This window comes from Phyllobates terribilis, unplaced genomic scaffold (assembly GCF_046119375.1).
Source record: "Phyllobates terribilis strain yellow unplaced genomic scaffold, ASM4611937v1 Scaffold_4__5_contigs__length_816908805, whole genome shotgun sequence".
In the NCBI taxonomy this organism is placed as follows: Eukaryota; Metazoa; Chordata; class Amphibia; order Anura; family Dendrobatidae; genus Phyllobates; species Phyllobates terribilis.
In genome coordinates, this window is record NW_027362764.1 from 417,129,814 (window position 1) to 417,156,517 (window position 26,704).

Sequence of the window (26,704 nt, forward strand, 5' to 3'; positions counted from 1 at the left end):
AATAAAAAAAATTTATTAGGGAAAATAAAAACCTATGAAGTTGTTGCTTTCATTTTACAACGGACCTCTAAAAACAACAACTGGGTTCTGTCTGCTATGTGCAATTGCTTCTTTTGTACTAGTTTCAATAAATGTCACCACATTTTTTATAGTTATTTTTTGTGTCAAGGCACCCCACATCAGATAGGGACCAATCCTAAAAGTAGGAGAGGTTTATTTTTCTTCTGCACCAAAATTTTACAGTGGACTAGTAGTCTAAGGCTGGGTATAAAAGCAGTTTGGCAGGCCTTTGTGTTTTCTATACCAAACATGGTACAACTCTCGTTTCTTGACTACCATAATATGTCCTCTTCCTCCTCCAGTAGCAAAATTTCACAGATAATTGGAAAAAAGGCCCAAAAAATGTCATCGGCGCATCTGTGGATGAGGAAGATCTCGCAGTCTGTGCTTACCAGTGATGGTTTGTTGAGTCCTTGGTGCCGGTGTATAGCTTTCAGATAGAAAACTTCACCATGGCTGTCATCATATTGCTTTGGGGGACACCTACATTTTTGATGTTTGCTTACTGTGTGGAGTGGACTACATGGCAAAATTCAAAACATTTTATATACTAATTCACAATGTAGGCAACCACTTGGTAAAAGAAGATGCTTTCTTTACACAGAAGTGAACACTTCTTTACAGAAGCACTTGGTTAATAGCATCCTGGTCTTGTTTTTGAAACTCTGTTAAGAGAGTATTCTAATAACAAGAATTATCATCTATCCATAGGATTGGTACTATCTTCTAGATTTCTGGGAATCATTGAAACCCTTATAGAGAATCAGCAATCCTTTAATGGATGAATGAAGCAGAGCAGCGGTTGAGCATGCACTCTGCCTATCCATTCAACTAGGGACAAAAGTGTCCCCTTCTTGCTATCAATGGGGTCTTAGTGGCTGAAACCCCCACCACCACCACTGGTCTCAAACTTTTCCCCTATTCTTAGCAAAGTTTTTCTAAGAGTTTATCATACAGTCATTTGAGCCTAAATCAAAAGTGGAAGCAAAAGAAAAGGTATATATGAAGGAAAAACTTATATTTCACATTTTCCTGGATCAACACCTGACTCTGGCTTAACACACTCCAAAATTACAGCGCAGTTTTTCCCAAAAAAAAGGTGTGTTTGATCCACAAAATTCCTTGCAGTTTGCTAATTATGATGCCCCTGAACTCCTAGCCTGTCTCAAGTACAGCAATGCTAAAAGGATTAGAATGTGAGCTGTTGGCATATTGTGCCTTTTGGCCAGTCAGGCTCGCAACGCAGTAATTGGCATAAAGCATGGTTCTAAAAAGCATGAAAGTTTTTTAATCAGTCACAACAGTGTCAAGCTTCAGTGTTTTGATGCACAGAATCTGAAATCTGGATTGGATTCCCTTTTAGTTCATGGGTCTGGGAGAGTTTATGGTCTGGTCTGAGATCTGTATGTATTTAGGTGGTCTCGTGCCAATTTCTTTTCTATTCTTAAAAATCTTCCTCATTGCCGTTCTCAGACGTTGTCAAGTATACTTTTAAGCAGCTTTGACCTCTCAGCCATAGTTTTCTAGCACATGTTCGTCTTTAGCTAGTTGCACGTGAACCTTTTACAAGAGAACATAACTACTGTACACATATCTAATAGCTTTTACAAGAGAACATAACTACTGTACAGAAGTCTCTGATAGCAGTGGGAATATTGTATTTAGTAATCCCTGAAGGATAATAGCATGTGTAAACTGCATAAACGTCTATAAAACTGTGCATCCCAGTATATTCACAAACAATATGTATTCATATAAAACACAAGAGCCAGAGATAAAAGGCACAAAGTGAGGATGCAGCTGATTTTACCGGCAATAGACGGAATGGTAAAATGTTCTCTGAGGCAGTTACATAAGGAAAGCTTTCACTTCCATTACTGATTGCATGACTGGAGCTATGGCTATAACCACAGACGATACTGTTAAGATCAGCAGCTACTCTCACTTAGTAAATATAAAAATCTCATTAAATGGTTCATGTCACCTGATTCATTCTGCCTAAACCACGGGCAATGTGAATCAGAGCCTGGCTGCACTATTGCATGTATGTTTTTCTCTGAAAAGCTCCGGTGTTTCATATAAAAAACGGGTTTGAAGATCCGGCTGTGGGTGGCATCAGACTAGTCTTAGATCTGCCTTGGATATGGTCTCAAGCCGGGCTTCTCCACTCATCGCTCTAGGTGGTAGACAGGTGTTGTCCATGTGTGTACATAGGGAGAATCTAGTCAATCAATTAGAGTGATGTTAAGAAAAATCCATGGTCCATTGTCGGATCTGTAAACTATGTTTTTTCTAATACGCTGGAGCGACTCAGAGAAGAGCATACCTCGCTCCAATCATACAACCAGGGTCTGATTCATGCTGCCAGTGGTTTGGGCAGCATGAATCGACTTAGAGGTTCCATTTAAAGTTCCCAATGCGATCTAACAGCTTGTCCCTTAAAAGTCAGGCATGTGACCATTCTTTTGCGCAGCCCACCTGAGGCAAGTGTAACCCACCATTGATTGCATGATTGTTATTCCTGTGAGTGAGGAGGGCATTTTCCAGACAGTGAGAAAAAAGATAGCCACATCAAAACCAGTCTGCTGATGCCTGTGAGTAAAGAAGTTTGTGACCACCGAGACGATGAGACCAGTGCCTGGGTGTAAGGGACTGACACATGGTAACTGTGTGTGTAGATTGCAAGAGTGTGCAAGACTGATGTTATATTAGATTGATGGTGTGTTATTGATGTGTATTGCTGTCAAGTGGATACCAATACAGTGTGCTCAACTGTACAAAGCACTAACAAAAAACTTTTGCTGTGTCATTCTAAGAGTGACACAGAGACCATTCTGGCCACAGTCCATAGAAACTCTCACAGTGAACAATCCCAGAGTTAACCGTTACATAGCACCATAACAGGTTTTCCAGGTACCATATATTATCTAATTTCATCTCCTCCACTTGGAATCAAAACTGCTTTCTTAATTTTAATTCCTTAAGTCAGTACTGTTTTAGCACCACAGAGCTCCCACCCACCCATGTTAGCATTGAATCAATCATATAATGCAACGTTCTAACTTAGTAATTACATCATCATACATTGTGCTACTGAACAGATGGAATACATACTACTGACTAGGCCTACAAATTTTCTGATAGTTTGATAGAAAGTGGCAAGACCAAAAATGTTCATGCAAAACTAGATGTGCAAAAAGATGTGAAAAAAATACTATGTCCATCATCACAGATGGCATTTTTTTTTACAAGCAATGAGACTAAGCAACTCTGCCGCACCATATTGTGATGGTTGATTGACAATAGAGCTCAAGGAGGGAGAATGTTTTTACCCTAATATGGGGCAATTAGCATCTGCCTTAATGGATTTTTGCCTTTCTCCAGACCAATACGTTAGGTATGTGTGTCTTTTTTCAACCTTAAAACAAGTATGAAATGTTTTTGTGAGACACTTTACCAAATTCAACAAAACCTGAGGGTGAACTCAACTGTACTTATCAGGTCTGCCATGCCCTATCTGCAGGAGCAATTGCCAGCCTTAGCATGATCTCACTGCTGATGTGGGTGACCTCAATGCTAACATGCACTCTTTACAAACTCCTTTTAAGCTCCCTTTTTGTCCAGGTCCTTCCTTAGAAATCACTCTACGCCTTCTGTCTAGTTCTCTTCTCTCCTCTACATTTTATTTCCTGGTCTCTAATAGTCATTTATTAGGCTGGTGTAAGGCTGGGGCATTTCTGATCTTGTTGACCATTTCCTATCAGTATTTTGTATCAAGCCCTGTTGCTATTGGGATTCCAGAGTAGCAGTTTAATAATGACAAATATTACTAATGGCTCGTAGTAGATGAAGAACCCTGTTATTAATATTGCATTGAGGTCCAAAAACTTCTAAGTTAGTTTTTGTATGAACTATAATAAAAGCTACAGCTCACTGCAAAATTAACAAGGACTTAAGCAAGTTGCTATATTGCTACTGGAGAGAGGATCTGCAAATAGCTTCCTCAGAGAGGAAGAGGACTTGAACTTTACTGCCACCTATTGGATGTAGCAATCCTAAAAGTCAATATCGACCTTCACAGGAGGCTTGTAGAGTGGAGTCACATTTCAGTTTGGGGTCATACTCAATTTAATTGTTGTTGAAACACTGCACATGGATGTAGCTCCCACTAGTGTTAGAATGTTTACTAGTCAGGAAATAGAAATGTACTTGAGTCATCAAAATGTGATGGAGAGCCCAGTAAATGAATATATTAATAAAGTAACCTTATTTATATATACAGTACAGACCAAAAGTTTGGACACACCTTCTCATTTAAAGATTTTTCTGTATTTTCATGACTATAAAAATTGTACATTCACACTGAAGGCATCAAAACTATGAATTAACACATGTGGAATTATATACTTAACAAAAAGGTGTGAAAATACTGAAAATATGTCTTATATTCTAGGTTCTTCAAAGTAGCCACCTTTTGCTTTGATGACTGCTTTGCACACTCTTGGCATTCTCTTGATGAGCTTCTAGAGGTAGTCACCGGAAATGGTTTTCACTTCACAGGTGTGCCCTGTCAGGTTTAATAAGTGGGATTTCTTGCCTTATAAATAGGGTTGGGACCATCAGTTGTGTTGTGCAGAAGTCAGGTGGAAACACAGCTGATAGTCCTACTGAATAGACTGTTAGAATTTGTATTATAGCAAGAAAAATGCAGCTAAGTAAAGAAAAACGATTGGCCATCATTACTTTAAGAAATGAAGGTCAGTCAGTGCGAAAAATTGGGCAAACTTTGAAAGTGTCCCCAAGTGCAGTGGCAAAAACCATCAAGGACTACAAAGAAACTGGCTTACATGAGGACCGCCCCAGGAAAGGAAGACCAAGAGTCACCTTTGCTTCTGAGGATAAGTTTATCCGAGTCACCAGCCTCAAAAATCGCACGTTAACAGCAGCTCAGTTTAGAGACCAGGTCAATGCCACACAGAGTTCTAGCAGCAGACACATCTCTTCAACAACTGTTAAGAGGAGACTTTGTGCAGCAGGCCTTCATGGTAAAATAGCTGCTAGGAAACCACTGCTAAGGACAGGCAACAAGCAGAAGGGACTTGTTTGGGCTAAAGAACACAAAGAATGGACATTAGACCCGTGGAAATCTGTGCTTTGGTCTGATGAGTCCAAATTTGAGATCTTTGGTTCCAACTACCGTGTCTTTGTGCGACGCAGAAAAGGTGAACGGATGGACTCTACATGCCTGGTTCCCACCATGAAGCATGGAGTAGGAGGTGTGATGGTGTGGGGGTGCTTTGCTGGTGACACTGTTGGGGATTTATTCAAAATTGAAGGCTTACTGAACCAGCATGGCTACCACAGCATCTTGCAGCGGCATGCTATTCCATCCGGTTTGCGTTTAGTTGGACCATCATTTATTTTTCAACAGGACAATGACCCCAAACACACCTCCAGGCTGTGTAAGGGCTATTTGACCAAGAGGGAGAGTGATGGGGTGCTACGCCAGATGACCTGGCCTCCACAGTCACCAGACCTGAACCCAATCAAGATGGTTTGGGGTGAGCTGGACCACAAAGTGAAGGCAAAAGGGCCAACAAGTGCTAAGCATCTCTGGGAACTCCTTCAAGATTGTTGGAAGGCCATTTCCAGTGACTACCTCTTGAACCTCATCAAGAGAATGCCAAGAGTGTGCAAAGCAGTCATCAAAGCAAAAGCTGGCTACTTTGAAGATCCTAGAATATAAGACATATTTTCCGTTGTTTCACACTTTTTTGTTAAGTATATAATTCCACATGTGTTAATTCATAGTTTTGATGCCTTCAATGTGAATGTACAATTTTCATAGTCATGAAAATACAGAAAAATCTTTAAATGAGATGGTGTGTCCAAACTTTTGGTCTGTACTGTATGTTTCTAAATATTGTGTGGTAAGACGACTCGCTCGGCCGCTTTCGGAAGTAGACTCACTTTCTCTGCAGACTTTATTATACGGCATAAAGCTCTGCAACTCCAGCAAAATAAACACGGCCTTACTGGCAAAACGACAAAACAAAAGATAAACTATAGCACAGTCCATAGGAGTGTGGGATTCGCCCACACAGGTTGTAGTCCCAGCCTTCAGCTCCATCTTGTACTGAAGCTTTCCCAGTCTGGAGACCTTGCTTCTCCAGACCACAACAGAAAAAAAATGGTGACTGAGCATTTAAACCTTGCTCAGCCACACCCTGAGTGGAGGTAGGGGAATGGCCTCCCACCCGCTTTGCCATTTCCGTAAAACCACACCCTTTAAGAGAGTTAACCCCCAGCATATAACATGCTGGCAGAAAATTAGTAGGTATCAGTTCACACAAGAGAGCAACCTGAGTGAATCATACCTCCCCTTGTATATCACACCAGTGACTCTGTCACAATTGCTTTATTTTATATTACTTTAAAATTTGGATATATCCTTGCAATACAGAATATTTGTATATTGCTATGATGACAGCAGTTTACTGACCATTTTTCATAGTTAGGATTGTGATTAGTGATGAGCGAGCATGCTCGTTACTCAGGATTTACGAGCATGCTCGGGTGTTTCCCGAGTATCTTCAGCGTGCTCGGGTGTTATGTTTTAGTCACGCTGTGTGTATGATTTCCGACTGTTTGACAACTTTAATACATGTGAGGAATGCCTGTTTCTTAGGCATTCCTCACATGTATTAAAGCTGTCAAACAGTCACAAATCATGCACAAAGCGCTACTAAAACATAACACTGAGCATGCTGAAAATACTCGGTGAGCACCCGAGAATGCTCGCTGAAGGGGTTAACAGAAAATACTCGCTCATCACTAATTGTGATGCAATAGTCATTGAAATCTATTTGCTGTGTTGTAAGCTGTTTATGGACCGTGACTTTTGCTGTGAAATGCTAATAAGAAAATGTCAGGAAAATCCTACTAGAACAACTAAACTTTATATAGCGTTCGTCAGAATCACTTCAAAAATGGCAGCTGTGCACTGACTACTATTTAACAAGAGTTTAAATGTGATTGGCTAATCTTGAACACAACCACGTCCCTAATTAGAAGATAGAGTTCACACTTATGTAACAACGTTATATTAGTTTTGTTATTTTTATTTCCCCCTTAAAAGGATTCTTGTTCTTTTCTTAATGGATTTGTACAGATAATGGGTGACTGTCACGGGTGTGTTGCCACGAAGATCATCACGAGTACACAGCCTGACTTCTCGCAGCTGACTTGTTGGTGCTTTGTGTTTCTCGGCAGTGAGGGAGTTAATTCTCTCTCTCTCTCTGGGCTAGATGAGGTCCAGCCTCGCCCAGCTGCAATCAATACTTCTGTAGTGAGACTCCTTCATATACCTGCTGGTCTGTCTGGGAGGTGTCGGTGAAAGCATTTCATTCAGACTGACAGAGCGGATCGTGGTGTTTGGAGTTGCTGAGATAAGTGTACTTGGAAGTGTTTTTTCCCTTTCCTCGCTTTATCATTTATCTCCTTTCCCTTTGGTTTTCCCTCTGTTGTAGTTGAGAAGTTGTTTGTATGCAAGGTGGTTTTGGTTTTTCCCTTGTACTGTCTCGTTCGTCTAAATACTGTGTTTGGGCATATTATTTCTTGTTCCCTTTGGTTGTGATCGGGGTCCTTCTCAGGACTAGATTACTTAGGTGCAGGGATCTTCAGGAGGTAGGGGTTACGCTGGCGGCCTAGACCTCTGTACCTTTAACAGTACCTCCAGGTTGAGGGATTAGTCAGGGCCCCAGCTTAGGGTCAGCTTAGGCCCCCTACCTCCAGTATACAGAGACAGCGTGACAGTGACATTAAAGGTGGAATATGTTCTGAAATAATTCTTCTTAGTATGATTTTTTTTACTTGTCAAAAACCTGTCATTTTAACATGGGTATGTAAATGTTTTATATCCACTGTGCCGCAAAATGCAAGTGCAGGTAGTTATCATGTTTTCTTTTAAAGGAAATCAGATCAACCCCCCCTAAATTCGCATACATGTACAATACATGCAGGTCTTGGAAATCTAAATCCATTGTCATAGTTAATAAAAAAGATCTGTTTCTTTATTCTTGAGAAATTAAAGGGGTTGTCCGGTCCAGATCGATAAGTCTGCAGTCACTCTGTGTTATGAATCCCCCCCAGCCGCGCACTGTGCGCTGCGGGAATTCGCTGGTTTCTGAGCTGGGTAAGTTATGCATACTCCCTGTCAGAGTCCATCCAGTATGTGTGGCCTCTCTCCATACACTTGTATGGAGCGAGGCCACGGCATCTAATCAGCCACACCCACTAGGCTGCTGCATCACCAGTCGGGGCGTGGCCTTGCTCTATACAAATGTATGGAGCGAGGCCGCTCCCACTGGACGGGCTGCTGTCGGGAGTATGTATAACTCATACATACCCTCCGGTCCCTGCTCGGACACTGGCGAATCCTAGCAGCGCACACAAAGTGACTGCAGACTTATCGATTTGGAACGGACAGGCCCTTTTAAATTCATATGCAAATGAACTGTTAAGTGCTCTGGGTGTGACAGGTCACTTCCTTAGCCTCTGTCTTGGAGGGTGGTTCCCCACCTAACCCCACCTTCTTTAGCTTGATTTATAGCTCACTATCTGTGAGATGTCAAGAACAAGGCAAGGAAATTAGGCAGTGAGCTATCAATCAAGCTAAAGAGGCTGGTGCTAGGCAGGTCAACTGGGTCTCAGAAAGTGCTCTTTCACCCTCTGAGCTATTAACGCCTCATTTGCACAAAAATGAAAAAAATTATGGGCAGCACAAGTGCAAAATACTGATGAAATAACCATTCAAAAACCTTTCATTCATTGAGGGGTTGGTTGCAAAGTATTATAAATACACACAGATGAGGCTTGTATAGGGCAACTGTCACACAGTCAAATGAAAAGGAAAAAAATGTTCCAGCGATAAGCAAAAGTAAGTATAAAACTTCACATTTAATTGTAAAGGTTAAAAATGTAATGGTCATTGCAAAACCACATGTAGACATGATAAATACGTTTCGGCGTGGACCCTTACTCATGGCCTAGAGAAATATTAGTGATCCACCATTAAATACTATGCAAAACAGGTCACATGTTAATTGCTGGCCAATCAGAAAAAAAACACACATATTATAAAAAGACATAAAAACTTTATGTATTAGAAGATGAAACAGCAGGTTACATATATTGAAGAATAAGATCCTGTCTTACATTAAGTCCTAGTGGGGTTCTTGTTTCTAGTTTAAAAATCCAGTATGATTCCCTGTTCAGAATCCTCCTTTTTAAATCCCCACCCCTAATTCATCTGTAGACTTTTTCTATGCCGGCAAATTTTAAAGTGGAAGTATCACCTTTATGGACACATGAAAATGTTTGGAAACCGCAGAGATATTCATAGCTGTCAAATTGACAGTGTAACATACCTGGCAGCGTCCTTGCATAGTGGTCCATCTCCCACTGTGCAAGAGCGCGCACTTGATCTCCAGTCCAGTCCGCTAGCCTGGCTTCCCTCCATGCTGTCTGCTTGCCTCTGTTTCTGCTGCTTAAGGGCGGCGCCCGATCACTTCCTGCTTCTTGTAGCTGCTGCAGGCACACCCCTTGTGCGTCCTCAGCCTATTGCTGTCTGTCACCTGGTATTTAACCCCGCTCCTCCCTGGAATCCATGCCTGAGCATTGTGTTCTGTCAGTTGGCTTCTGTCACTGATGTGCCAGGTCCTGTCTATGTTTCCTGCCTTGCGGTATCTGTTCCCGTGTCTGAACTGTGTCCTGTCTGAACTAACTTCTAGCCTGTTGTCTTCTGCCTATCCTGGAGGCTGTATTTCCAGGCCAGTGTGAACACGCTCTTAGCCTGTTCTTTCCGCCTTCTAGGGGCCGCATACCTAGACACATTCCTGTATCTTGCCTGTTCCTGTATGAACACGCTCCTAGCCTGTTCGTTCCACCTTCTAGGGGCCGCATACCTAGAACCGCTCCTGTATGTTGCTACTGTGTCTGTTCTTGTCTGAATACTCTCCTAGCCTGTTACCTGTTTTTCTCTATGTCCGTACCTTCCCTTTTCCTGCAGAATCTGATCCCGTACCTAACTCCTACTCGTTGTCCCTGTACTCCCGTTTGTGAGTTTAGAGTCCACTCGCTACTTCATTGCAAGTATCTTCTGTGTACCTGGTTCTGCCTCTCCCTTCCAGTCTGTTCCATGTGAACAGAGCCCTGTCCCCTCTGCTCTGCCTTGCTCACCGCTCTGGCGGTTCTTGCCTGCTCTGCCTTGCTCGCTGCTCCGGCAGTCTCGCTCTGCTCTGACCCTTTGCTCGCTGCTCCGGCAGTCTCGCTCTGCTCTGACCCTTTGCTCGCTGCTCTGGCAGTCTCGCTCTGCTCTGACCGTTTGCTCGCTGCTCCGGCAGTCTCGCTCTGCTCTGACCCTTTGCTCGCTGCTCCGCCAGTCTCGCTCTGCTCTGACCCTTTGCTCGCTGCTCCGGCAGTCTCGCTCTGCTCTGACCCTTTGCTCGCTGCTCCGGCAGTCTCGCTCTGGTCTGACCCTTTGCTCGCGTGTGCATTACAGACAGCATCTGATGTGTGCCTTCTGATGCGTTTTTTAGAGGTCCCATTGTACAGTCCATATATTGGGTTTTGCAAGAAGCGCATTCAGTGGGCATTCAATTACTCCAGATGTATTGCAATTGATAAAGTTTTTTATATTAAAGCTCTGACCTGTCACATGAGACAAAAAGCTGGTTCATTTATGAACATGATTACATGAGATGCACCTGGAGTGACCACATTTATAAAAGCCTTTTAGAGTGAGCCAAGTGTCTATATGTCGGTTTTTCACATTAAGACTAAGTGCCCACGATGCAGAAATGTTGCATATTTTTTCCGCTTCTCCCTGGCAGGAAAAACGCATGCGGATTTTGCATGCTTTTTTCCTGCCAGGTAGAAGCGTTTGTCAAGCATTATTGCATGCATTTCTGCATGCGGGTTATCAAGGGCTTTTCCAAGCGATTTTAGCATCACTTGGAAAAGTGCTTGACAACCGGCATGGATTTATATAGTGTGACCAAGTAATAGTTAAAAAAAAAGAATAAAAATGGTAAAAAGTAAACATTATACTTACCTTCCGATGGCCCCCGGTATCTTCTCCACTCCGTCTGGTCTGTTGTACGGCTCGCGGTGGTGTGAAAGGACCTCCGATGACGTCATTCAGTCATGTGACAGGTCACGCGACCACCGACATCAGCGATCGCGTGACCTGTCACATGACTAAATGACATCATGGTAGGTCCTCACACCACCGCGACCCATACAACAGACCGGGCGCATCGCTGAGGAGGCCGGGGGCCATCGGAAGGTAAGTATAATCTTTATTTTTTATTTTAAATTCTTTTTTTTAACAGGTTCTATGATACCCGAGTCTGGATGAGAGTCTCCTCTTCTCCAAACCCGGGTACCATCCGCACATAGAATCGCTTAATATCCGTGTGTGCAAATGTGCTGACACGGATATTAAGCATTTCAATGCAAGTCAATGGCAGCAATTACGCTGCGTGTCTGCAAAATTAATGGACCTGCTGCGTATTTTTCCGCAATGATAATCCCCAGCGGAAATTTCCGCAGCATGTGCACAGCACATGCGGATTATCATAGGGGAACATGGGGCACGTACTACGATGTGTTTTTTAAGCGTTTTCGCTGCGGAAATTCCGCGGCAAAAATGCTTGAAAAACGCATAGTGAGCACGCAGCCTAATGAATAAACTAGATGACAAGAGTGAACCTATAGTAGTAGCTTATTTGGCTACATATCATATATTTGTGTTATGAATGATACATGCTAATTTAGGGTCCTAGTTTAAAATTGGTAGGTATTTTTTGACTATGGAAATGATGTCCTGATATTGTGGACTGTATTGTGTGGAAAAAGTGTTAAAATTATTTTATGAAAGCGTCCTTTTTCACTGTAATTCTTATCTTATAATAATTTATTTCTATCTATACCTGCGACTATTTTGTTAGTGAGACTCAGTGTCCAATCAGTGTAACCTCCATCCTTTAGTCTTGATCATTTTTTTTTAGGTTCAATGGAAAAAGCTACTCTGTTCTGAACAATTGCATTTTGTACTCATTAGCTCTCCTAACATGACTGTACTCTTAGTATAGAATTCCCATCCGTGGGTTTTCTTTAAGGACAAATTGTGATAATGTTATGACTGTTTCCTGATAGGGTGATCAAAATAATTGCTTTTGTTATTATCAAAGAAGTGTGTAAACCTTAAATTGAATGGATTGTTATTAATATAAGTAACAAATTCCGTAGCATTTTCATGAGTACTTTTCCAGACGAATAGGAGGTCGTCAATAAAATGGCCGTACCATTGGATGTTAGTGTCACTAAATAAAAAAAATTCTTCCCATACTGCCATGACTGTTAGCTAGAGAAGAGGAAAATCCCCCCTCCTCCCCATGCTAACCCCTTGCTTTTGTAGAAAAAGCTCCATTTCAAAAGAGAAGAAATTATGTGTAAGAAAGAAGGAAACCACCATGATAATGAATTCCTGCAGCGAGACCTGGTGAGATGACTCTTCCTCTCCTGTCCTTCCCTTTGTTTGTCACACAGATAGTATGTGTAGTTCATAGTGTCTGGTTTACAGCCTATTAGTGACTAGTGTTGAGCCACCCCCGTAGTGTTCGAGTTCGGTTCGGTTCGTCGAACACCCGTGTGTTCGCCGAACTGTTCGTCGAACTGTTCGTCGAACTGTTCGTCGAACACCTTCGAACACCGTTAAAACCAATGGCAGGCAAACAAAAACACATAGAAACACATAGAAAACACCTTCAAAGGTGTCCAAAAGCTGACAAACTGCTCAGAAGACATAACTAACACATGGAAAAGTGACAAGTACATATAGTCATGCGAAAATAAAAGAGGTGGAGGAGTAAAAGGAGGGGGAGACACAGATATAGGCATGTCATGCCCTTCTAAAATCCAAAAAGTGAGAAGCCGACACGGCCAGTCCGCTCCTGCCCGTGCCACCTCCGTGTCGCCGGGTTTGTGCCAGAGCCGCGGTGAACCCTGACGGCCAGCCCCCCTCTCCCAATACTGGTGCCTGTCCGCTGGTGGGTCGAGCGAGCCCCCCTGTGGTGGAGGCAGCTCTAAGCTTTTTAATTTAAATTGTCTCTCTAATTTGAATGAATACACTTTAAATCCATTTACAAGGATCTATTGGAGGGCAAGTCTCATGCCAGCAGCCGCGGTAATTCCAGCTCCAGTAGCGTCCACTAAAGCTGCTGCAGTTAAAAAGCTTTTATAAGGATCGAGCTCGGCTGTCCACCGCAAGGCATCCTACTGCCAGTCCCAGCCCCTATGCCTTGGGGTGCCTCCTGATGCTCTTCACTAAGTATCCCATGGTCCCGAAGCATTTCCTTTGAAAAAATTAAGTGTCTAAACTACAGGTGGTGCAGCTTGCTTAACAGCCGGGATAATCCGCTGACTAGCAGACACTGCTACTAGGCACAAAGTATTTCCTGGGCTAGATGCAGTTAAAAATTTGTAATTAGATACTCTCGTTGGATGCTGAGAAAGCATTCCATAGAGTCTCCTGGCACGCCATATATGATTCTCTTAAAAAGCTTGGGGTAGGGGTCTAGGGGACCCTTTTATAGCCAAAATCACGGCCCTGTATCGCAATACGTCACCTAGGCTGAAGATAAATGGAACTGTAGCACCCTGAGGGCTCGGTTGCTACAGACGTATTGCACCTCACCCAGAGGTGTGATATCTCACTCTCAGGTAAGGATGGAGTGTGGATCAGGACCCGACACCTGCATGCATTACACCACATTGCCGTGGGGCAGGGCGACCAATATGCCCCTGAGATGGGCACGACAGTCCCTGTCCCTGGCTGGAGTGGGGGGAGGGAACACTGAGGAAGGGGAACCCTGTAGTGCAGGAGCAGGGAGGAAGCAGTTCCTGGGTGCATTGAGAAGGGAGTATAAAAGGTGGGCACCATCTTAGTTCAGTGCAGAGAAGTCTGAGCAGAAGTGGCAGGGAGCAGGGGCTCTGCATGAGCTCTGCTCCGGAGGCGGGCCTAGTAACAGAGGCCCAGGCCTGGAAGAGGGAGAAGGAAGGAAGAGGAGCGGAGAAGGCTCCAGGAACGAGGAATGAAGGGATCCCAGGGGTGCGGACGGGCGAGTCGCCACCGCACGCCCGAATCCACCTGCGTGGAGGGGTCAGGCCAAAGGGGGAGACCGGTCCCCGAAACTAGTGGAGGCAGGAAACGACCCTCAGCTAGAAACCGGAGGCTCTGACATTTTATGTGGCGCAGCCCCTCGCTACACCCGCTAGGAAGGCACCACATAGGGTCAGGGAAACTGGCGCCAAGTTTACCAAGAGGAGGCCCGAGGCAGCCGGACAGAAGCGTTGGTAAGAAAGGCCAGACAAAGGACACACAAAGGGGGTCCTGTGAAGTGCTCCAAAGTTATCTGGGAGTTGTCTGAGCCCCTCACCTGGTGAGCACAGTACGACGTGGGCAGCCGTTACCTGCAGACGTGGTCTGGATAATAAGAACTGTGAGTAAAGGCCCTGGACTGCATCACTGACTCCGTGTCGTTACTGCTGCTGCCCTGCACCATCACCCCCATCCTCCGCATACACTGCCCTGAGGCTATACTCCTCCCGTGGGGAGTTATGCTACGCTCTGCTGCACCCACAACACCAGCCTCAGCGGTCTGCCCTGTAGCGGCGGTTCACTCTGACCGCAATCCACGGGTGGCGTAGTCGGACATTTAAACATCAAAACCACATAAATAGTTCCGTCACTGGTTTGACCGCCCTGAGCCACGGAACCGGGTCGCCGCCACGAAGACTACAACCACCAGCATCCACCAAAAAGGGTCCGGCTCCGGGTGTCCCAAGGCCCAGGGGGTGCGTCAGAACATTTTCATCACCTTTCACAATCACCAATGGGACAAGGCAGGGATGTCCTCTGTCCCCTCTCTTATACATCCTAGTGACGGAGCACCTGCTCTCATCAATTCGCCATAACCCCAATATTAGGTGGATTGAGGTGGGAGGCACCGAGTACAAGTGCTCTCTATTTGCTGATGATGTCCTAGTATATATCACTCAATCACATACATCCATCCCTGCTGTTATGGCTGAAATAGATCACTTTGTTACATGGTCAAATTTTAAAATCAATGCAGCGAAGTCTGAGGCCCTCGATGTCTCCCTCCCCAAATCCATATAGGATTCCATCCAGTCCAACTTTCCCTTTGCCTGTCCCTCACAGGGTATCAAATACTTAGGAATTCCTATTCATAGAGACCTCTCCCATCTATGTTATCTTAATTTTGGGCCCCTTATTGAACAACTCCATACAGACCATGGTTGGCAAGTTAGAACTGTAAGATTCACTACGTGAACCGCTGGTGTTTTGTGGAAAAGCACATGTACACTGCGTTCCAAATTATTATGCAAAAAGTGTTTAGGAGTGATAAGGGAAGAATTTGTTTGTTTGTCAGTTAAACTCATTGATGGTGATGTGTGTCAGGGCTCTTTATATCACTGTAAGCAATTGCAGACACCTGTGCTAATTAGTTTGGCAGGTGTGTCCAATGAAAGGCAAGACTACTTAAGAAGGCTCTCTCACATTATTAAGCAGCCTACATTTTCTGCCAAAATGGGAAAGAAAAAGGATGTGTCGGCTGCTGAGAAGCAAAAAATTGTGGAGTGTTTAGGTCAAGGCATGACTACAATCAACATTGTGCGATGATCAGGATGAAGTGTCTTGGCAATCAAGAAGTATGTAGCTGATTCACAGTACACACGTGTGCGTGCTGATAAGGGCAAATTGAGGACTCTTTCCTACAGGCAATTACGTCAGGTTGAAAGAGCAGCGGCAAAAAAGCCTTGTCATAGCAGCAGACAAGTTTTTGAAGCTGCTTGTGCCTCCAACGTCCCCCGAACAACAAGATGCAGGGTCCTTCAGAGGTTTGCAGCTGTGCATACGCCATCCTGTCGACCTCCTCTATCCACTTCACACAAGCAGAAACGGCTCCAGTGGGCCAAACATTACATGAAGACTGATTTCAAAACAGTTTTGTTCACGGATGAGTGCCGTGCAGCGCTCGATGGTCCAGATGGATGGAGTGGAGGATGGCTGGTTGATGGACACCCCACGCAAACACGGCTACAGCGCCAACAAGGAGGAGGTGGAGTAATGTTTTGGGCTGGAATCATGGGGAGAGAGATTGTCGGCCCCTTTAGGATCCCTGAAGGCGCTAAAGATGAACTCCATAATGTATGTGGATTTTCTCAAACAGCACTTCCTGCCATGGTTCAAGAAGAAGAACCGTGTATTTCACAGCAAGATCATTTTTCTGCATGATAATGCACCATCTCATGCTGCACATAAAACATCTGCATCTCTGGCTGATATGGGCATAAAAGGGGACAAACTTATGGTGTGACCCCCATGCTCCCCTGACCTCTACCCCATTCAGAACCTTTGGAGCATCATTAAAAGGAGTGTCTATGATGGCGGGAGGCAGTTCACATCTAAGCAACAGCTCTGGGAGGGTATTCTGTCCTCATGCAAAACAATTGAAGCAGAAACCATCCAAAACCTGACAAATTCAATGGACGAGAGAGTTCAGAAGCTCCTTTCGAACAAGGGGTCCTATGTGAAAATGTAACATCACCTAGAATAAAGTTTTGAGTTGAAAACTGTTTGATTTCAGTTTCTAACAACCTGCTAATGCTTATAATTTCAAAAATGACCATTTTTTTGGTCTTTATTAAAATGAAAAGGTTGATCGAAAAGTTTGGGGGATCTAAGAGTGTGGCAACCCAGTAGTCATGATTACTTCGAATTCTGACAATATGAGGGTCATGCTGCAGGTAGTGCAGCAAGAAGGCACTTATGTGTCTTGCGCATCTCGGAGCCCCAAAATTATTTTCCGGGCTAGATGCAGCTAAAAATTATTTTTAATTTTAAATCTGGTGAAGCTTTAGTATAGATGGCCTAATAGGATCAGTGCTGCACACTGCTACAAAGCCCAAATTATTTTCCAGTCAAGATACAGATAAACATGATTAGTAATTTGAAAGCTTAAAACGGTTGGTAGGGTGATTTTAACCAATCATCAAGCTTTTACTCTCCCCAGGATGACACAGGGGTAGAAAAGTCGTTTCGGATCCATGATTTGTTCATCTTTATGAACGTGAGTCTGTCTACATTATCAGTGGAGAGCCGCGTGCGCTTATCTGTCAGCACACCACCAGCAGCGCTGAACACACGTTCAGACAGAACGCTGGCTGCGGGGCATGACAAGATCTCCAAGGCGTAAGTGGCTAGCTCCGGCCATTTATCCAGATTGGAAGCCCAAAAAGAGCAAGGGTCCAGTGACACAGTCGTGGCTTCAATGTTTACTTGGAGATACTCCTGTACCATCGTCTCTAGGCGTTGACTATGTGTCAGACTTCTTGTCTCCTGTGGCCTTGCAAAGGATGGGCTAAAAAAGTGGTGAAATGATTCCGCAAAATTGATGTTACCAGCAGATACTGTGGTTCTGTTACGGTTTGAGTGCTGAACACTTGACGGTCCCACGGTTGGCAAGTTGGAACTGTGAGATTCACTACGTGCACCACTGGTATTTTGTGGAAAAGCACATGTAAGATTCTGCAACAGTCTCTGCTGATACTCCTGCATGCGTGCATCCCTTTCTATGGCAGGAATAATTTCTGCAAATTTACTTTTGTACCGGGGATCTAACAGTGTGGCAACCCAGTAGTCAGGATTATTTCTAATTCTCACAATTCGAGGGTCATGTTGCAGGTAGTGCAGCAAGAAGGCACTCATGTGTGTTGCGCATCCAGGAGCACCAAGTCCCTGTTGTGTTGGTGGCGAGGTAACAATCATGCTTCCTTCCTCTGTCCTCTCCCCCCAACCTCGCACAACAGAAATGTGATCAAGGTCTCCCTCATCTGATGAGTCTTCCATCAGTTCGTCCTCCACTTCTTCCTGGGCTCCTGCACCTTCCTCACTAGTTTGGCTGCTACCATGCGCCCTGGTAAAACCATCTCCCCCACCCTCACATGCCTGCCGCCTTGGTGCTGCCGACCGTCTGGACCTTGCAGATGTTAGCCCTTCCGCATACAACTCCTCCTCCTCTACTTCCTCCACCTCCTCTTGTGCCACCACCTGACTCCGAATTCTGTTTAACATGTGCTCCAGCATGTAAATCACCGGAATAGTCATGCTGATAATGGCATCGTCAGCACTAAACATCTTAGTCGCCATTTCAAATCTGTGCAGAAGGGTGCATAGGTCCCTGATCTGAGACCACTCCTCCAGCGTGATTTGCCCCACCTCTGAATCTCGTTGGCCCAGGCTATACGTCAGAACGTATTGCACCAGGGCTTGTCGGTGCTGCCACAGTCGCTGCAACATGTGCAGAGTTGAATTCCACCGGGTAGGCACATCGCATTTTAGCCGGTGAAGTGGCAGGCCCAACGACTTCTGTAGAGATGTAAGTCGCTGAGCTGCCGGATGCGAACGGCGGAAGTGAGCACACAGCGACCGTGCCCTCTGCAGAAGGCCATCTAGTCTGGGATAGTGGGCTAAAAATTGCTGAACAACCAGGTTCAACACGTGAGCCATACAAGGCACGTGTGTGACATTGCCCGGGCGAAGGGCCGCACCCAGGTTTGCAGCATTGTCGCACACGGCCTTCCCTGGTTTCAGGTCCAGTGGAGACAACCATTCATGAAATTGGTTCTCCAGAGCTGACCACAACTCCTCAGCTGTGTGACTCACATTTCCCAGACATTTCAATGTAAAAACCGCCTGATGACGTTGAGCCCTACTGCCAGCATAGTAAGGAGGTGTGCAGGATCCCTTCTGCGCAGTTAGAAAGCTTGTGGCATGACCAGACAGGCTTTGGGTGCAGGTGGAAGACCGAGAGGAGGTTGAGGAGGCAGAAGCAGTGGAGGAACTTTGACATAAAGAGGATTGACGCACAACTCGTGGGGACGGCAAGACTTGGACAGCAGCCCCTTGTCCTGCTGTCACCATAGTTACCCAGTGCCCAGTCAGCGACATGTAACGCCCCTGTCCATGCCTACTCGTCCAAGTGTCTGTGTTGAAATGCACCCTGTCACACACAGAGTTTCTCAAAGAAGTGGTGATGTTGTGTGCGACATGCTGGTGGAGCGCAGGCACACCTTTCTTTGAGAAGTAGTGCCGACTGGGCATCTGGTACTGGGGCACTGCGACGGACATAAGGTCTCGAAAATCCTCTGTGTCCACCAGGCGGAAAGGCAGCATTTCTGTAGCCAAGAGCTTGCAGATGGTGAAATTCAACCTCTTAGCTTTCTCATGGCTAGGAGGAAATGGTCTTTTACTTGTCCACATCTGAGGGACCGAGGGCTGGCTATTGTGCTTAGACGGGGTTGATAAGGGTGTCCCCGGCAAACTGCCGGTCTGTGAGGAAGATGCAGGCGGACATGTTAGGTTGCCTTGATCCAAAAGTGGTGCTATCGATGTCGGACAGCGCTCAACACCAGCTGGTGTTCCCACCTCCAAAGAAAATGATGACCTGCCAATCACGCTGGCTGTTGCGGGTAAAGAGGTGGCAGGTCTGCGCCCCAAAACAGGTGTGACTGCTGTCCCCCCAGTCACAGAGGATGAAGAGGCCGCGGATGCACAAGATATGGCAGACGGTGGTTGGCCCGGCCGGCTAGGCCGCATTGTAGCACACTGAGCTTCCCACTGCAACTTATGCTTCATGTCCATGTGCCGGTTCATGCATGAAGTACTCAAACTATGTATTTTTTGGCCTCTACTTAGCTTTTGCTGACAAATGTTACAGATAACACGAGTTGGGTCATCTTTATCGATCTGAAAAAATGCCCAGGCTATGCAAGGCTTAGCACCCATGCGACCTGAAGAGCCACCACGACTTGTGGTGAGAGGCAGAGTTGTGTTTGAGGATGCAGTTGTTGACGTGCTTCCAGTACTACGTCTCTGTCCAGGAAGGTGCAACCTGACCTCGTCGTCACTAGCATCTTCCTCCACCTCCTCTGCTGACCTCATCTCTTGGCTGACTGTGGGTTGACAGTAAGTGGGATCTCCAACCTCATCATCATCACCCTGTGTGTTATCACACCCGTCGTCCTCAGAGCCAACCTGTTCCTGCCCTGACAAAAAACTAAAGTTGTCGTTCCAATCAGGTATTTGAGTCTTATCATCGTCTTCCTCATTGTCTCCACCAACAGGAGTTACAGTTTGGGAATGAGGGTCTACATTATGGTCAGAACCTTCTACGTCTGGTCCTGGATCCGACTCATAAAGATTCTGGGCATCAGTGCAGATCATTTCCTCGTCTGGATTCACAGAAGCGCTGGAGTCGACCTCTGATTCCCAGGCTATAGTATGAGTAAACAGCTCTGCAGACTCAACCATCTGTTCTACCTCATACTCAGACGGGCAGCTGGAGATTTGGGAGCTGTGAGGAAGCAAGTGCGATTTGGGTGACACCTTTGAGGACTGGAGTATTTGTGATGTTGAAGTTGATGTGGAGGAGAGCCCACTTAAAGGAGCACTTGATATCCGTTGAAGCACCTGCTGTTTTTGTGCCTCATCTGGAATTTGTAGCGATTGGCGTGGCCGTAAGAAAGGGATCTTATCACATTGTCCGCTAAAAGAAGTAGACATTTTAGTTTGGCTGGAAGATGGTCTTTCTTCTGCAGATGTTACTGTTGCTTTAACACCTACCCCACGGACACAACCTTTTTTCCCCTTCCCAACACGCCTATTCCCCTTTCCACCAGCAGCAGGCCTTTTTCCACTCATTTTGGTGGTTAACTAATTCACAACTCTGGAGTTGTTTGCACAAAAAAACAATGGATGGTAACCGAGCAGAGCTGAGTGGCCAAACTGTGGTATTAGGCCAAAACTATTGGCTGGGTTAGATGCAGAAAAAAATTATATTCAATTTGCAACCTGATGGAGGTCTGTATAGATGGATTAATAGAACAAGACCCACACACAGCTAGAAGCCCAATATTTTTTCAGAGGTAGATGCAGAAAAAAATATATTCAGTTGCAACCTGATGGAGGTCAGTATAGATGGACTAATACAACAAGTCCCACACACAGCTAGAAGCCCAATATTTTTTCAGAGGTAGATGCAGAAAAAAATATATTCAGTTTGCAATCTGATGGAGGTCAGTATAGATGGACTAATACAACAAGTCCCACACAGAGCTAGAAGCCCAAATATTTTTTCAGAGGTACTGTAGATGCAGATAAAAATTATTTTTAATTTGCAACCTGATGGAGGTCAGTATAGATGGACTAATAGAGAAAGTCCGACACACTACTAGAAGGCCAAATATTTTTTCAGAGCTAGATGCAGAAAAAAATTATATTCAGTTTGCAACCTGATGGAGGTCAGTATAGATGGATTAATAGAACAAAACCCACACACAGCTAGAAGCCCAATATTTTTTCAGAGGTAGATGCAGAAAAAAATATATTCAGTTTGCAACCTGATGGAGGTCAGTATAGATGGACTAATACAACAAGTCCCACACACAGCTAGAAGCCCAATATTTTTTCAGAGGTAGATGCAGAAAAAAATATATTCAGTTTGCAACCTGATGGAGGTCAGTATAGGTGGACTAATAGAACAAGTCCCACACACTGCTAGAAGGCCAAATATTTTTTCAGAGCTAGATGCAGAAAAAAATTATATTCAGTTTGCAACCTGATGGAGGTCAGTATAGATGGATTAATAGAACAAGACCCACGCACAGCTAGAAGCCCAATATTTTTTCAGAGGTAGATGCAGAAAAAAATTATATTCAGTTTGCAACCTGATGGAGGTCAGTATAGATGGATTAATAGAACAAGACCCACACACAGCTAGAAGCCCAATATTTTTTCAGAGCTAGATGCAGAAAAAAATTATATTCAGTTTGCAACCTGATGGAGGTCAGTATAGATGGATTAATAGAACAAGACCCACACACAGCTAGAAGCCCACTATTTTTTCAGAGGTAGATGCAGAAAAAAATATATTCAGTTTGCAACCTGATGGAGGTCAGTATAGATGGACTAATACAACAAGTCCCACACACAGCTAGAAGCCCAATATTTTTTCAGAGGTAGATGCAGAAAAAAATATATTCAGTTTGCAATCTGATGGAGGTCAGTATAGATGGACTAATACAACAAGTCCCACACACAGCTAGAAGCCCAAATATTTTTTCAGAGGTACTGTAGATGCAGATAAAAATTATATTCAATTTGCAACCTGATGGAGGTCAGTATAGATGGACTAATAGAATGATGCTATGCCCAAAAGATTTTACTTCACTAGGTGCAGTAAAAAAATTGGTATTCTATACACAGGTGGTATATCTTGCAACACAGATAGGCTACTCCACTGACTAACACACTCTGCAATAGGCCAAAAAGGATTAGCTTTGCTAGATTCAGCCAAATGCTGTGAAAAAAACTTGCACAGCACTGGCACAGACCTGCCTGGCAAAAACTGATAGGAACTGATGTAACCTAGTCCTGAAAAGGACTCCAATTACAATTAGTCTTTACTCCCACAATCTATCTATTTAAGAGCACAGACCTGCCTGATAAAAGTCGTAGGAAATGCTGTAACCTAGTCCTTAAAAGGACTGCAATCACAACTATTCCCTACTCCCAAGCTATCTGTATATTTGTGCGAAAATTGGCTTGAAATTAACAAGGTATAGCGCACACAGCAACAGTGGTGCCGTCTAACACGCAGCTGCAGCAGTGAGAAAATGGTGGCGACGGGGAAAATGGCTTGGTCTTATAGGGCAAGGACATGTGACATACACTGCCAATGACACATGCCCTTGCTTGTGTGAAAAAAAGCACTTCGCTCCGTGTGTGCGCTGCTGATAGGCTGACAGATTGCACCTCCCCACTGTAAATGCGGGAAAGAGAAAAAAAAATGGAGATCTTCATTGTTCCTGCAGAGATCCATCCCCTGCCCCTCCCCCCACCCCGCTGTACACTCAAACTGCGTATTAACATTAATTTTCATCATTACTGAGAAAAAATCCAGTTATGATTTTGGTGCACGAACAGTTATCGAACATAACCTCGAACAGCCGAATTTTTCTCAAATTGTTCGTGTTCGCCGAACGGCTCGAACACCGCCCAAAACAGCTCGAATTTGAGATTGGCGAACAGTTCGAGTAGAACAACGCTCATCTCTATTAGTGACACCCCTACTATTAGATCAAGCAGGCTACCAGCACTATGTAAGTGCATCACACAAGGATAGACACCACAATTTACCCAGCCACCACTAAAGGGCATGGCATCATTCTGCATAAAAATGGATTAATGTGCAATAAAAAGTTTTATAAAATACATGAGGTATCGGTCAAACTGTTGGCCAAAATACGCAAGATTGCAACCTACATAAAGGGTGCTCATGTTTTGTGCGTCCCTAAACTAAAATCAAAAGTAACTCACGGAAAAAAACATAAAATTCAAAAAACATCAGAGAAAAAATGGCAGTCTTAGTTACACCAAGTCACAATATCAATGAAATATTAGCAATCAAAGCATTTGGTACCTAACACATTAACTTTTGTTAAGTCCAAGTGGGTGTTATCAGTAGTGATGAGCGAGTATGTTCTGTTAACCCTTTCTGCGAGCATGTTCAGGTGGTCACCGAGTATCTTCAGCGGTGCTCGGTGTTATGTTTTCATCACTCAGTGCTCATGATTTGCCACTGTTTGACCGCTTTAATACATGTGAGTAGTGATGAGCGAGCATGCTCATTACTTGATTTACGAGCATGTTCGGGTGTTTTCCGAGTACCTTCAGCGTGCTCGGGAGTTATGTTTTCGTCACTCAGTGCTCATGATTTGCGACTGTTTGACAGCTTTAAAGGGAATCTGTCACCCCCTGGGAGATTTGAGACCTCTAATATGGGCATACAGGTTATAGAAAAGTAAATACATACATACCTGTATGGCCCATAGTTTCACATGTTTTCCCGCCTATCTGATTAGTAAGCCCAGAAATCCCCACCTATCTGTTTATTTAGCATGTCCCCCCCCCCCACTCCCCTACATGTCACAGTGCCCTGTGACGTGCTCTGGTCTCAATCATTCCCCAAGCATGCACAGCGCATCGGAATCGCTTCTTTTTTTCCCGGCCCCGTTGTTCTCTGTAGTGTTCTAATGCGCAGTGCGCCAGGGAGTCACGGCACGCTGCGCATTACGATTAGCATATACAGAGTGCTGCTGTATTATTTTTTGTATATTATGCAGTCAGGGCCTGCGTCAGCACCCTGTGCACCCGGTCAAGTGCCGGAGCCTTGAGCAGGCGGGGGGGAGTGGGCGCTGACAGCAGGTGAAGAGAAGTGAGGTGAGTATTTGATTTTTTTTTTTTATGTATTATATGGGGGGGGGACAAGTATCATCCTGCATGAGGCATTAAAAGGGGGGGAGCGACATCCTGCATGGGGCATTAAAAGGGGGGAGAGTGACATCCTGCATGGGGCATTATAAGGGAGGGGGGGTGACATCCTGCATGGGGCATTATAAGGGAGGGGGGGTGACATCCTGCATGGGGCATTATAAGGGAGGGGGGGTGACATCCTGCATGGGGCATTATAAGGGAGGAGGGGTGACATCCTGCATGGGGCATTATAAGGGGGGAAGTGACATCCTGCATGGGGCATTATAAGGGAAGGGGGGGAGAGGTAGCATCCTGCATGGGGCATTATAAGGGGGGAGTGACATCCTGCATGGGGCATTAAAAGGGGAGAAGTGACATCCTGCATGGGGCATTATATAGGGGGGAAGTGACATCCTGCATGGGGCATTATATGGAGGGGGAAGTGACATCCTGCATGGGGCATTATATGGGGTGGAAGTGACATCCTGCATGGGGCATTATAAGGGAAGGGGGGGTGACATCCTGCATGGGGCATTATGAGGGGGGAAGTGACATCCTGCATGGGGCATTATAAGGGAAGGGGGGGAGAGGTAGCATCCTGCATGGGGCATTAAAAGGGGGAGTGACATCCTGCATGGGGCATTAAAAGGGGAGAAGTGACATCCTGCATGGGGCATTATATAGGGGGGAAGTGACATCCTGCATAGGGCATTATATGGAGGGGGAAGTGACATCCTGCATGGGGCATTATATGGGGTGGAAGTGACATCCTGCATGGGGCTTCATAAGGGAGGGGGGGTGACATCCTGCATGGGGCATTATAAGGGGGGTGACATCCTGCATGGGGCATTATAAGGGGGGGTGACATCCTGCATGGGGCATTATGAGTGGGGGTGACATCCTGCATGCGGCATTATAAGGGGGGGTGACATCCTGCATGGGGCATTATAAGGGGGAAACAGCCTGCGTGGGGCATTATATCGGGGGAACAGCCTGCATGGAGCATTATGTGGAGGCACAACCTGCATGGAGCATTATATGGGTGTCAGTATTCTATATGGAGCATTATATGGGGGCCAGTATCCTGTATGGAGCATTATAAGGGGGCCAGTATCCTGTGTGGAGCATTACATGGGGCCCAGTATCCTGTATGGAGCTTTATATGGGGGCCAGTATCCTGTATGGAGCGTTATATGGGGGCCAGTATTCTGTATGGAGCGATTCGCCGGTTTCTAAGCTATTGTGGAATTTACAATAGATATCTGTCATGTAATGTAAGAAGTAAAATCTTCGGCAATGTACTATATATACAGGGTGGGCCATTTATATGGATACACCTAAATTAAATGGGAATGGTTGGTGATATCAACTTCCTATTTGTGGCACATTAGTATATCGGAGGGGGAAAACTTTTCCAGATGGGTGGTGACCATGGTGGCCATTTTGAATTCAGCCATTTTGGATCCAACTTTATCTTTTTCAATGGGAAGAGGGTCATGTGACACATCAAACTTATTGAGAATTTCATAAGAAAAACAATTGTGTGCTTGGTTTTGACGTAACTTTATTCTTTCATGAGTTTTTTACAAGTTTATGACCACCAGATGGGACATACTCATTTTTCCATTCAGCCCGACCTATTATGGTGTACTCCTGTGACTGTCCCCTGATGAGCCCCGAGTGAGGAGGGGGCGAAACTCGTTGGGACTGGGACTTTGACGTATATTGGGATTATGAACTAACTGGCATCAGATAAGTCTGCAATTTAGCAGTTTGTTAATATATGATGGTTGTGACATGAATTTATTGAGAACACTGGTGAATACTGGTGGCCACTATATGACTGTTTGAGTGATCTACAGGTATCTTTCGGTCACTGTTTATAATTGAGACGCATTAAACGTTGGCTATCTCAAATCTTCTTTATGACCTATGGTGGTCCAGTAAGAAATTTGACCTATGGTTTTCCAGTAAGAAATTTATAGATGGGGATATAGGGTTTTCCTCTATTTCCATCTGATCACAACTATAATATTGATATTGTGGGACATACTGACACTGATTGATGGTGATGTTTTTGCAATAAGTTATTCTGATTTATATATATGGAGAACTACTGATATCCTATACCCACCTGATCATAACTGATGCATGTTTTTTTCTACGTTTACAGCATATTAA

General features: G+C 44.7%; 1 protein-coding gene across 2 annotated transcripts in view; it reads left to right on the forward strand.

Moving 5' to 3' along the window:
* The window catches only part of OTULINL (OTU deubiquitinase with linear linkage specificity like), a 109,412-nt gene that overhangs the window by 56,892 nt on the left and 25,816 nt on the right, over positions 1 to 26,704 (forward strand). The gene's annotated exons all lie outside the window — the stretch shown is intronic.